At 40.8% G+C, this 12,030-nt stretch overlaps 1 pseudogene; it reads left to right on the forward strand.

Annotated features, from left to right (window-relative positions):
- LOC139737963 (uncharacterized) overlaps positions 1-11,815 on the forward strand; it is a 48,395-nt pseudogene extending 36,580 nt beyond the window's left edge.
- Positions 11,816-12,030: the final 215 nt, after the last annotated feature.

The raw sequence follows: 12,030 nt of genomic DNA on the forward strand, positions 1-12,030 counted from the left end.
GGAAAGAAACTTTTGATTGAGGTGCATTCTTCTCTAGATCTGTCACTAGCACTAAGACACGCTACGGAGAATGCTCACTCGCGGTTATTGCACCCAAGCTTTGGAACAATCTACCCATTCATATACGACAAGCCCCATCAGTAGAATCATTTAAGGCACTTCTTAAAACTCATCTTTTCCCATATTGATTGCTTCCCTCAGTTAATGTGCTGAGTGTGATTCAGTTATTGTATATGTTTAATGACTGGTACACATTGATTTATGTCATGTTATTCTTACTTGTGTTTTGATCTGTCTGTTTTCCCTCATTTTTCATCTTTCCTTTCGTCTTTTCCCTGTGCGCTTAGAAACATTGTATTAACCCTAACTGAACTGGGCTATTTCGCTCCATGAAAATACTGGGTGGGTGGGGGTTTGAAGCCCCCCCCCCCCCCCCTGATCTCGGCCCCAAAGGGGCCGATCGCCACAACGCACCTCCGTAATCATGTAAAAAGAAAGGCTGCAGAGACATATTTTATTAGTTATGACAATTTATGCAAATTATATGCATAAATCATGTTTTCCTTAATAACTTCAAAAATTACACTATTTGTTCAGTATTTTTAGTGTAGGAAGTTGTTTTCTCATCAACATGAAAACATCAGAAAATTTTTTACTTTGCATTAATTCTTATGTATTCTATTGTTTTTTGGTTTTTGTTGTTTGAGACCTTCAATTGGATCAATAACAAGCTGAATGAATGATATACAAAGCAAAAAGAGGAAAAAATTACTGATTTGCAGGCCAAAATGAAAAATGCACTTTGCCATTTGTTTTGTACACAAAATGAAAAAATTGTCACTTTTCGGGTTGACCTTTGGTCATAAAAGGTCATGTGACTCCGTAACGGGATGTCCGATTTTCGCAAACTTGGTGTCAAAACATCCATAAGACTTCAAAAAAAAAAGTCATAAAGCAGCGCGGCTCAACACGCAGCGGTTTGGCATGCACGGCAACATTTGTCTAGGGGGGAGCCTCCGAGGCCCCCCCCGTGCAGTTAGGGTTAAGCGCATTACAAATGTAATGTATTATTATTATTGTATCTGTCGGAGCATTTTCATCAATTAACTTGTTAATACAGATAAATGCGATATCAGCATTTTTGTCTCTTCTTTTGTCCTCATATCTCTGATCCTCTGCTACATCTTCTGGTATTCCTACCTGAAGATTTCTCCCACCATATTTCATTTACTACAAATTTGTTTGTTTCTCTCCACAGAATGTGCCTGTCCTTGTCAACCAGTCTCGAGATGACCTCTTTGTTGCCATAGCAGCAGGGTCAAGGTTTTCACTGGCCGTCAACTATCAGAACCAAGGCCTGGCCTGGGGATCGGCTGAGTATGGCAAGGTGACATGTGACAGCTATGTTTATGATGATGTTGAGACTTCCAACTAGTGTGATCTTACTGTAAAACTAGAAACATTTGCAGCATGCAACTTTTGCGAATTGGAGCCGACGGTGTTTTTGCGGCATGAATTTTTGCAAATTGGCACTGGCATTCAATGCACTGTGTAGACAAAAACTTAAGTGTGCATTTTAATTTTGTGAAATTCACAAAAATTTCATGTATGCGAAAATTCTGGTTTTATTGTATTGTGCTACAAGTTCTTCCTTTTCTGCCTTGATGCAAAATGGCATTTAGAGATAATGTGTGATGCCTATATCTCTAAATGAAGCATTCTTCACCTTGCTACTAATTACTCTAAATGATACATGCTGCTTTAAAAGCTGATTTTGTAAAGATAATTTATTCCTTTGTTCTCTTGAAAAGGGTGAAGTAAACCAGTAACTGTCATGTGAGATCTTGGCTTTTAGATAACTGGGGGCATTTCATCAAGCATTTTGTCTGATACTTTTTTTGACAAATTTGCTCTCAGCCAATCAGATGCAAGGATTTCAGTAGCTTAAAACAGTTTGTCAGAAAAAATAACTGACAAAATGCTTGATGAAATGCCCCCCTGTTGATGACTGAGTCTTGCATAGATGTAGATAATGATACTATTCTAACGCTGTGTTCCTCTAAAACCTTACAGATTTATATTTGAATATCTTTCCAACAAATATGTTGTTTGAAACATACAAATGAAAGATGATACTTGAATGGGTTCCAAAAGGTAAATATGGTAATTTACAGACATTGCGTTTGACAGATGAAGTGGACGTAGCTGAAAATAACTTTGACCCTATTATGATTTTGTTTCATTCTAGCTGGGTATGGAAACAAGAGACAAGATGAGTCTGCCCTCCTATGGCACCTCCTCCTACCAGGACCACAGGGGCGGGGTGAAGGCCGCACCCCGGATGTTCCTCCAGCCCACGGTCATCCCAGGCATCCCTGCCATACATGTGGAGAGGGAGAGCATCGCCAGCTGTGACAGCACGGATGAGAGCTCGGACGGGGAAGATGAGGTGAGGGGGGAGGGATGGGGTGGAGGGTGGGGAGGGGTAGGAGGATGGAGAGGAGTTGGGTGATGGGGAGGGGTAATGCAACTTTTGGACTGTTGTTTATGGAGGGGGAAAAAAAGCATAAATGGGGGCCCTATTAAAAATAATAATAGTAATAGTAATAATAATTGTAATAATAATAATAATAACAACAACAACTACAACAACAAATGCGTGGGGACATAGAGGGTTTAAATACGATTGTAGATGGAGCTGTAATTTTGAGGCTGGGTCACTTTCTAAGGTTTTATATATATTGCAACGACTGGTGGAAGTATGTTTAATCATGACTTGCCAAGGAGCGTTGGAAAATGACCTTGGAAGACCTCAGCAGTACAAAATGCAAGGCTTACACAGTATTTGTGTATAATGTACTGTGGTTTCTGGCATTTCAAAGCACTTTGTTTTGCTTGGGTCTACTTTTGGTTTCTAGCAGTTAGTACTGCTACTGTGCAATGCCACTCTGTAAGTACCTTGCAATGTTTTTAAAGTGCTTTAAGATTACTCTATGACTATTTGTGATGGTTCTGCGCATTTTTTTAATGGTAATCATTAGGGCTTAGTGTATGTGGAGATATACTAAGACATTCTAATGACTGATTGTCTGAAATCTTCCTGAATCTACCCAATATACCTTCCTTGCTCCCGATGACATCAGCTGCATGACAGTGGAATGCTGGAGTCGGTTATCACTGGTCTACCAGACTTGGCCCAGCCAGAAGGGGGAACCCCCATCTACAGCCAGCCCAGTCTCTCTCTTGCACTCTCACAACTCCAGGTATGATCAGAGTTCAGTTGTCAACATTAAAAAGCACCACCAGTCAATGGAAATATTAAAGTATATTAACTGCCTTCAAGCCAGCCACTGCAATAATCATGATATTTCATTACATCTCAACCATCCACTAGAATAATCTGATATTCAATCTCACTGTATATGCAAGTGAAAAATACAGTATCCACGATCTGTTCTTCTAGAGTCATACCTCTGTGATGTAAATTGTCCCGTCTTCAATCAAATGGTGTCAAATGATGTCATATGGTATCGGGGTAATGGGAATCAAAATTTTATCTAAACTTTTGCTAGGTTTGATGAGGAAAAATAACATTCACTGACCTTTTTCTTGATATCTCCTGTGTGCATATTGAAAGCATCTTACCTTTCATCTTGCAGTCAGACCTAATTTTGTCCTGAAACTTAGGGTTCCAGTATTGGTGATATGCATAATGTACAGGATATTTCAAAAGTTCTTTCTGTAGCCTTTCAATGTATTGAAAATTGCTGTGGGGAAATGTCTTTAATAGAAAAGCATTCTTTTCTTTTCAAGGATATGACCGTACTCCAGCTCTCCGCTTTTGGCAGGAGATCTCTGCCTCTGAAGCCGTTTTCTCCAAATCTCTCGCTTAATTTCGAATTTCTTCCATTCTGGCTGTATATCTCCCACTTGCAAAGCATTTTCTTTTGCTCATATGAAGTTTTCTCACACATGCTAAAAAATAAGATGGAGATATCACCAGAGAGCATCTATAGCTATAGAGTTTCAAGGCCCTGAAGTAGCTTCTGGGTCCTGTCTGTAAGGGACATTGCCCTTTGAACTTGTGATGTATGCTTACGTGCACATAATATCATGCGCATGTTCGTGGAATGGGGATCTCCCATTAAACAAATGCTTGATTGGAGTATTCTTACTCATTAGTGAAGGAATGTGAAGCATCAGCACAGTGCTGATATTAGTAGAGACTGGTGTCACATCTCTCGCTTATACTGATGCAATACCCACTTCCTCCTTCAGGCCTTTTTCAGCCATAGCACCATTCTCCACCACGCGGTGAGTGTGGAGGACTGGCACATTGCAGCTGAGCTGAGCCAGATGAGTGGTGATCACATTGAGGCCTTGGGCTACAGTCTCAGAGATGTGGAGGCAGGGCTGAGAACTGATCACCAGGCACATCAGGAGAAAGTTGCCAACACCATCAGCAAACATCTCAGGTATGTTTCAAGGCTAAATGTTCACATGTAAATCATATTTTTGTCCATATTTATTTTGTTAGTATGATCTTCAAGTTAACTCTTTATGTGCCACGTTCGCACGCCTGACTCAGTCGACGGCATGCCAACTTCGCATATTCTGCTCAAACGCACAAACCCGCCCAAACCGATTGATAAATTGCCAAATGCCGCAGTACAATGAACGCATTTCTTGCGATTCCATTCCTTTCAAATGTAGCTTGTATTTTATGTGGTGATCTGACAATCAGTGGCTGTTCCCTCCTGGATTTGCAAGTAAATTCCAAGTTTCTGTTACTGTTTTGTGTGCAAAAAATCATGCCTTTACAATAATGTACACTGTAGGTACTGGTTAAAGCAATCACAGATTTGTCGTACAGTTTACATAAAAAACAAAGCATGGCATTTCTTCTCCAATGTTACGCTTTATAATGTCCAGGGTAACAAAAATCTATAAGCTTCATAGATTTGAAAAACAGAACCTTTTCCCAAAGCATGACTGTGTTGCAGTCTCAGAATAATGTAGCACACAGGGGGTTTATACCATGGCACATAAAGAGGTAAGCACCGAGTGACCAAATTCTATGATGGATGGAGATTATTGGAGATGGATTTTTCATTTGCATGAAAAGAGTTATATTCAGTGATAGTCAATACAATTTGGACATTTCTGATGTGAACCTTGACGCACAGCTGATCTGATAAACTGAGAGTCTTCACTAGAATTGTCCAATGTTGTGGGTGATTCACCTCGTTGAGTGCTAATTTCGTCATTGTATGTTCTGTTTCATGCCGTGCTTGAAGTAGCCACCATATCAAAGATTTTTATTTTCATGTCAAGTGTTTGCAATATTTCATTCTGCTTTTGTTTTTAGTGGTTTCTTGTGCTTTATTTTGTTTTGTTTTGTTGTGTTCTTGGTTGTGTTTTTGTTATCCCTGGCAAGAGCCATGTAATGCTGAAGATTTGTGAAGCAACTCACAACAGTGTGTGGTGTTTTCATTGTGACTTTGAGTTGGCATGTGGCAATGATTTAAGCAACATCTACATTGTATGTAACAGCATTACCTCTGATCTACGAGACAATAAAACATTTAATATCAGTTTCCAATGAACATGTCAACAGATCTCTAATGATAAATGATAACATCTACAAACTTTTATTTTATTTTCATGCAAGTCAATGGGAAAGGATGCACATTTGCTACTGGCTGAACTATATTGCTCTTCTGTTGTAGGACTTTTCTATGGATGATAAGTGTTTCTCAATATGCTTTGTCTCCAATCTCTGGTACATATCTGTTTTAATAACAGACTGGCTCTGGAGAGAGCGCGTGCCACGAACGGGAGCACCGCTGCTGTCATGGAGATCGGAAAACAGCTCTTGATACAGGTTTGATTCTTACATTTTTTTTTTACTCTCTCACTTTGTGGCGTGTGGCAAGAGTACTGACACCTCATATAATGAGATTGTTCCCTGTGGAGTGTTTTACCCAGTGTGTTGACATATACAGGCTTGAGGCTTTGGCAACAGCAGCCAATCATTTGCGGTCGTAATTATGAGCGGACTTTGTAACGATGCCCCTGGGAGCTGACAGGAAATGTGTAGGCTTTGATTAATTGCACTCATCACCTTGATGCTTTGTGGGTTGCATTTCGATGAGTGCTACATTGACAAGTAGCTGCTGTTGTTATTACACAGGTTGATGAGAATTATTTGATAGTGACTTAATCATGAGGTATTTTTTGCACTTCCAAATTTACACATACCTATACCAAAATTACTTTTAGTGTGTTGTTTTTGTAGACACACAGCTGCAAATTATTGAAATAGCTGGTCTAATTTGTCAGAAAGTTGTCTACATAGAAGACAACACCCTCCATGTGCTTATTTACACCTTGAATACACCTTTTCTACACAAAAGTTGCATCTTGGATTCGCCTTGCATACACCCTAGAATGGGATCTCAAGTTCTGTTTCTGTGCAAATGTGTTCAAGTCTTGGCAGGACGGCATCACAGTAAATCCTTAAGTTGATGCATGTTTGATACATAACAAAGTAAACTACTGTAAAAGTGGATATTTACACACAAGTAATTTTTCATGCTCGGCCAGGTAAGGTGAGTTTCGCGTGTTTTTAATTCTGCGGAATCAAGGCATCAACTACTTAACCCTATTTTAACTGGGCTATTTTAGACCAAGTTTTTACTTGGGGGGGTCAATTTGACCCCCCCCCCCTTCAGATCTCGGCCGCCGATCGCGCAATCGCCGCAAAATTTTGCCAGAACATAGTATCAACTACAAGATTACATGGTCATACAATAGAAAAATTTTGATTTTCTATTTTTAGTAAATATGCAAATTTATGCATGAAATCATATTTTCACCTATAACTCCATTAAAAAGACTGAAGGATTGCTAAATTTTTGTGTCAGAGTTCCTCAAGACACATCAAACAATTTTCTTGTAAAAAAATAGCACAATCAAAATCTGTTTCTTTTGTTTTTTATTGTTTTGTTAATTTCTTATGTATTTCATTGTTTTTTGACGACCTTTTGTTTTCTATTGTTTTTTTGCCAAAATTTGTTGCAGGCACTTTTTCAAGCTTTTCTACATTAGAATTGATTAATTTCAATGGTTAAAAGTTGAAATAATCTAATTTGTATCAATTTAACCAAAAAAACACAATTTGCATTGGATTTGCACATGATATCTTGAATTTGAGCTGTTTTTGGGTTGACATGCATATGCAAAACACTATGTAACTTCAGAACGGTGTACCCGGACGTCGCAAATTTGGTCTCAAAATATGCGGGAGACTTCAATGAAAAAAGTCATGAAACAACGCAGCGAAATCTGTGTGCGTTGCGGAATCGTGGCGCGAAATGTCGAGGGGGGGTCAATTTGACCCCCCCACCAGTTAAAATAGGGTTAAACATATGGCAAGCAAAAATATTAGTGTGCTTTTATTTTTCCTACTAGTTTCTGGTTGCATGAAATGCGCGAAAATTTTGTGCGTTTTTACTTCCATGGAATCAAGACATCACCTACTGGAATACATGGCAAGCAGAAATATTTGTGTGCTTTTATTTTTTGTACTACTTTCTGGTTGCGCGAAAATTTCAACACTGGGAGAATTTCCACTTTACAGTACTAGTTAGACATTTCGTCACAGACTGTATTGCTGCAGGGTTGTTTTGAAATAAAGATTTCTGGCATATTAACCCGTTGAGGACGGACTCATTTCACTATAACATGCATTTTCCATAGACACATGCCCGAGTATTCTCGGGACTCGTCTTCAACGGGTTAAAGCTCTGAATTTTGCCCCGTTGTTAACAGATCTTCCAGTTTTGGTGTTGTCATGACGACCTCAGCATGGATGTTTTGGAGTCCCTCCTTCTACCTCACCTGGACCAGTTGGTGCAGCCACTGAGCAGCCTGCTCTTCAGGTACAGCATCCAATACTCTTTCTTCACAAGTTCATAATCTGAATGATTATGAAGGGGAGTGACGTTCAGTTTAGTGTAGATGGAATGTGTAGGGAGCATCAGGCTGCGGTGTAGTGTGATGTATTGTGTAGCATAGGGTAGTTAAGTGTAGTGTAATGCATTGTAGTGTAGTGTAGTTTTGTCTACTGTAGACAAGTATAGTGCATAATAGGTACATGTAGGTTAACTGTAGTGACGTGCATTCTAGTATAGAATAGTGTAATGAGTAGTTTAGTGCAGCTAAGGTTGATTAAGTGTAGTGTTAGTGAAGCTAAGGTTGATAAAGTGTCGTGTAGTGCAGTATAGTGTAATGAAGTGTAGTATAATGAAGTGTAGTGTATTGTGTAGGTTATTGTCCCCGCCGAACGAGTTCGAGCAGGGGACTATGAAACGGGCTCCGTACGTGTGTGTGTCCGTGCGTGTGTCCGTGTGTCCGTGTGTGTGTGCGTCCGTGTGTGATCAAAATGCTACAAAATGCTACTCCTTCGCCATTTCTAACCCGATTTCGATTCCGTTTGCTTTATGTGATGGCACTAGGTGAGGGCTTCAAAACTTCTACACAGAATTTTGACCTTTGACTTCTTGACCTTTGACCTTGATTTTTGACCTGTATTGTACATTTTGCTACAAAATGCTACTCCTTCGCCATTTCTAACCCGATTTCGATTCTGTTTGCTTAATGTGATGGCACTAGGTGAGGGCTTCAAAACTTCTACACAGAAATTTGACCTTTGACTTCTTTGACCTTTGACCTTGACCTTTGACCTATATTGTACATTGGCTACAAAATGCTACTCCTTCGCCATTTCTAACCCGATTTCGATTCCGTTTGCTTTATGTGATGGCACTAGGTCAGGGCTTCAAAACGTCTACACAGAATTTTGACCTGTGACTTCTTTGACCTTTGACCTTGATTTTTGACCTATATTGTACATTGGCTACAAAATGCTACTCCTTCGCCATTTCTAACCTGATTTTGATTCTGTTTGCTTTATGTGATGGCACTAGGTGAGGGCTTCAAAACTTCTACACAGAATTTTGACCTTTGACTTCTTTGACCTTTGACCTATATTGTACATTGGCTACAAAATGCTACTCCTTCGCCATTTCTAACCCCGATTTCGATTCCGTTTGCTTTATGTGATGGCACTAGGTGAGGGCTTCAAAACTTCTACACAGAATTTTGACCTTTGACTTCTTTGACCTTTGACCTTGATTTTTGACCTATATTGTACATTTTGCTACAAAATGCTGCTTCCGGCGGGGACATATATTACGCACCGCGTAATTTCTACTTTTCCTTGTTGTAGGCAGGGGCTGCGGAAGCGGGGGGGGGGGGGCTGGGGGGGCTGTAGCCCCCCCCACACTTTTGGATCGTGAAAAAAAAATCAAAAAAAAAAGAAAGAAAGGGGAAAAATCGGGGGAAAATCACATTACCCCCGAATTTCTCACAAAAAGTGTGCTTCAGATCGCTTTATCTTGATTTCAAAAACGCAAAAGCTCCGTCGATTGGGAGGGGGCATCCCCTCCCACACCTCCCCCTTTACCTCATTAGACTTTGTACATACACACAGATGATGCACACGCGGAATAAGAGCTAAATGCCGTGATTTTGCTATTTAGTATTAACACTTTCCTGACACATAAAATCTAAATTATTTCCATAAATATTTTTTTTTTAGGGGGGGGGGGCGGGGGGAGCTAGAAAAAAAATCCAAGTATTGCACCAAAAGTTTGCACCAGATCGCTGAATTTCAGGTCTGAAAATGTAAAATCACCTTCGTGTGGGAGGAGAAATATCCCTTTTGTGTATACACCCTCTTGAGCATGCCTTTTCTGTTTGATTGCTTAATAGACAACATTCATGAAATTAATTGTAACAATAAATTTATATAAGAAGTTAAATTATTCATATGCTACCACTTTATAGGCAAATTGTTCAATGATAATCCACACCAAAATATCCTGCTATACCTTAAACAAGTGGGGGCCGTTTCAAGTCGATAAAAGACGGAAAATATGCATCAAATTGCACATTTACAACATAAAAATGCAAAAAGTTCTCGCCGTGGGAGGGGGAACACCCCCCTCCCACACCCTCCCCCCCATTCCCTATGCTCGCTCGGGCTCGGTCGCTTCGCTCCCTGGCACAGTAACCACCGCCCTCCCAATATCACAAGATCATTATCCAGGCTACGTCGGTACGTGTAAGCGGGGGTTTCAAGTCTTTATAGGCAAATTGTTCAATAATAATCCACATCAAAATATCCTGCTACCTCAAACAAGTGGGGCCGTTTCAAGTCGATAAAAGACGGAAACCATGCATCAAATTGTACCATTTACAACATAAAAATGTAAAAAGTTCTCACCGTGGGAGGGGGAACACCCCCCTTCCCCCCCCCTTCTGCTCGCTTGATACCCCCCCCCCCCCCCCCCCCCCCCCCCCCCCCCCCCCCGGGCTGCGCAGCCCCCCCAAACTGAAAAACGTTCCGCGGCCCCTGGTAGGTTATTACAATGCAGTGTCTGTGATATTGAGTGACTAGGAGCAGTGGGCTGTCTATCTGTTTGGTCTCTTTTTAGCCCAAGCTATTAACAGATTATCATTAAAATGCAGCACTGTGCACTGGAGCAATGGTGTGAAAATGAATGAAGTAATTTTAGAAATCTGTTTAAATATCCTCTGAATTCATATTTTGATACCGGCATGATGTGTCACAGTCTTGTATGAAGACTTCACCTGGAAGTTTTATCTTTAATTTGGGAGGATTAAAAATTCCTCTGCATTCTTCTATCAACATTAAATCCTTCAAATTGTTATCTCTTTTTGGTGTGTGAGCTTATGTGGTCAATCTGTAATATTCTTAATAACTCATAAAGGAGTCTCGTATGTGTTGGAAAACAGAATTTTAAGCTATCCTGTGTCAATATGTTAGTAACACCAGCAAAATTAATGTAAGTTCAAGTTTATTTTGAATTTCTAGCAAAGATAATTCTATTCACAGTCATAGTGTAAATAGAATGGATTTAGAAAGAATTTGTCTGATTTGTCTGATATAGCCTGAGTCCTGAAGATGGCAAGATGCTCCAGTCAGACCAGAGTCCAGACTACCTCATCCCACCGGCATTCCTGGATCGTTTCAGCCCTGGCTTCTGTTTGCAGATCACCAGCCGCATGGTGGACACCATCTCAAGCAGGCCCCTTGGTGACCTCGACAGGACGCTGTCTGCCTTCATACGGGGCCCCAGCGGTGCCCTCAACAGGGTTGGGTTGGAGGAGGCTGCCGCCTCGTACGGAAGCGTGTCGGCGGAGAAGCTGTGGCGCGAGATTCTCTTCAACCTGCGCAAGGACGTGCTGGCCAAGCGCTGCGTCAAACTGTCCGGGAAGGAGCTGGGGGCGTTAGTTCCGCCCAGCCCGCAGGACGGCGGGGCGGTCAGCAGGGGGGCACTGGACTGCGTTGTATTCACCTGTGGACACCACTACCAGCGCCAGGACTTGAAGCGACAGGTGCTGTCCACGTGGGGCAGTGCCATGGAATCCCTGCCCACCCCACTCCCCATCACCCAAAAGGCTCTGGAGGCTATGTACACCGAGGAGGGTGACTGCATGCTTGTCGGGGCGTGTCCCCAATGTATACACAGTGCAATATTAGCGTACCAAAAAGAGCGGTAGGGCAAAAAGAAAGAATTCCCCACTGCTCAGCATGTCAATATACATCATGCATATATCTATCTGTTTGTAAATATAAGAAAAGTTTGATATAGTTGCATATTTTTTATGCCAACTGTGCACGAGAGATATTCAATGTAAATGCATCATGCTCTTCCATAGAATAACTTGCCATGTTTCTTTCAGGATTTGTCAAAGTGTGATGTAATGAGCTCGCTATTCTTTATTATTATTATTATTATTATTTTATTATTTTATTATTTTTTGTTTTAGGTTCTTGCCGCCAACACAAGAAATATATTTTGTTAGCTTTCGGTAGGCAAATCTAGAATAGCATTCCCATCAGTATTTTCTTCGAGAGGAGTGCTGGCAGGCAACTGC

This window comes from Diadema antillarum, unplaced genomic scaffold (genome assembly GCF_040938485.1).
Source record: "Diadema antillarum isolate AM-2024a unplaced genomic scaffold, OU_Dant_1.0 seq00000717_RagTag, whole genome shotgun sequence".
NCBI lineage: Eukaryota > Metazoa > Echinodermata > Echinoidea > Diadematoida > Diadematidae > Diadema > Diadema antillarum.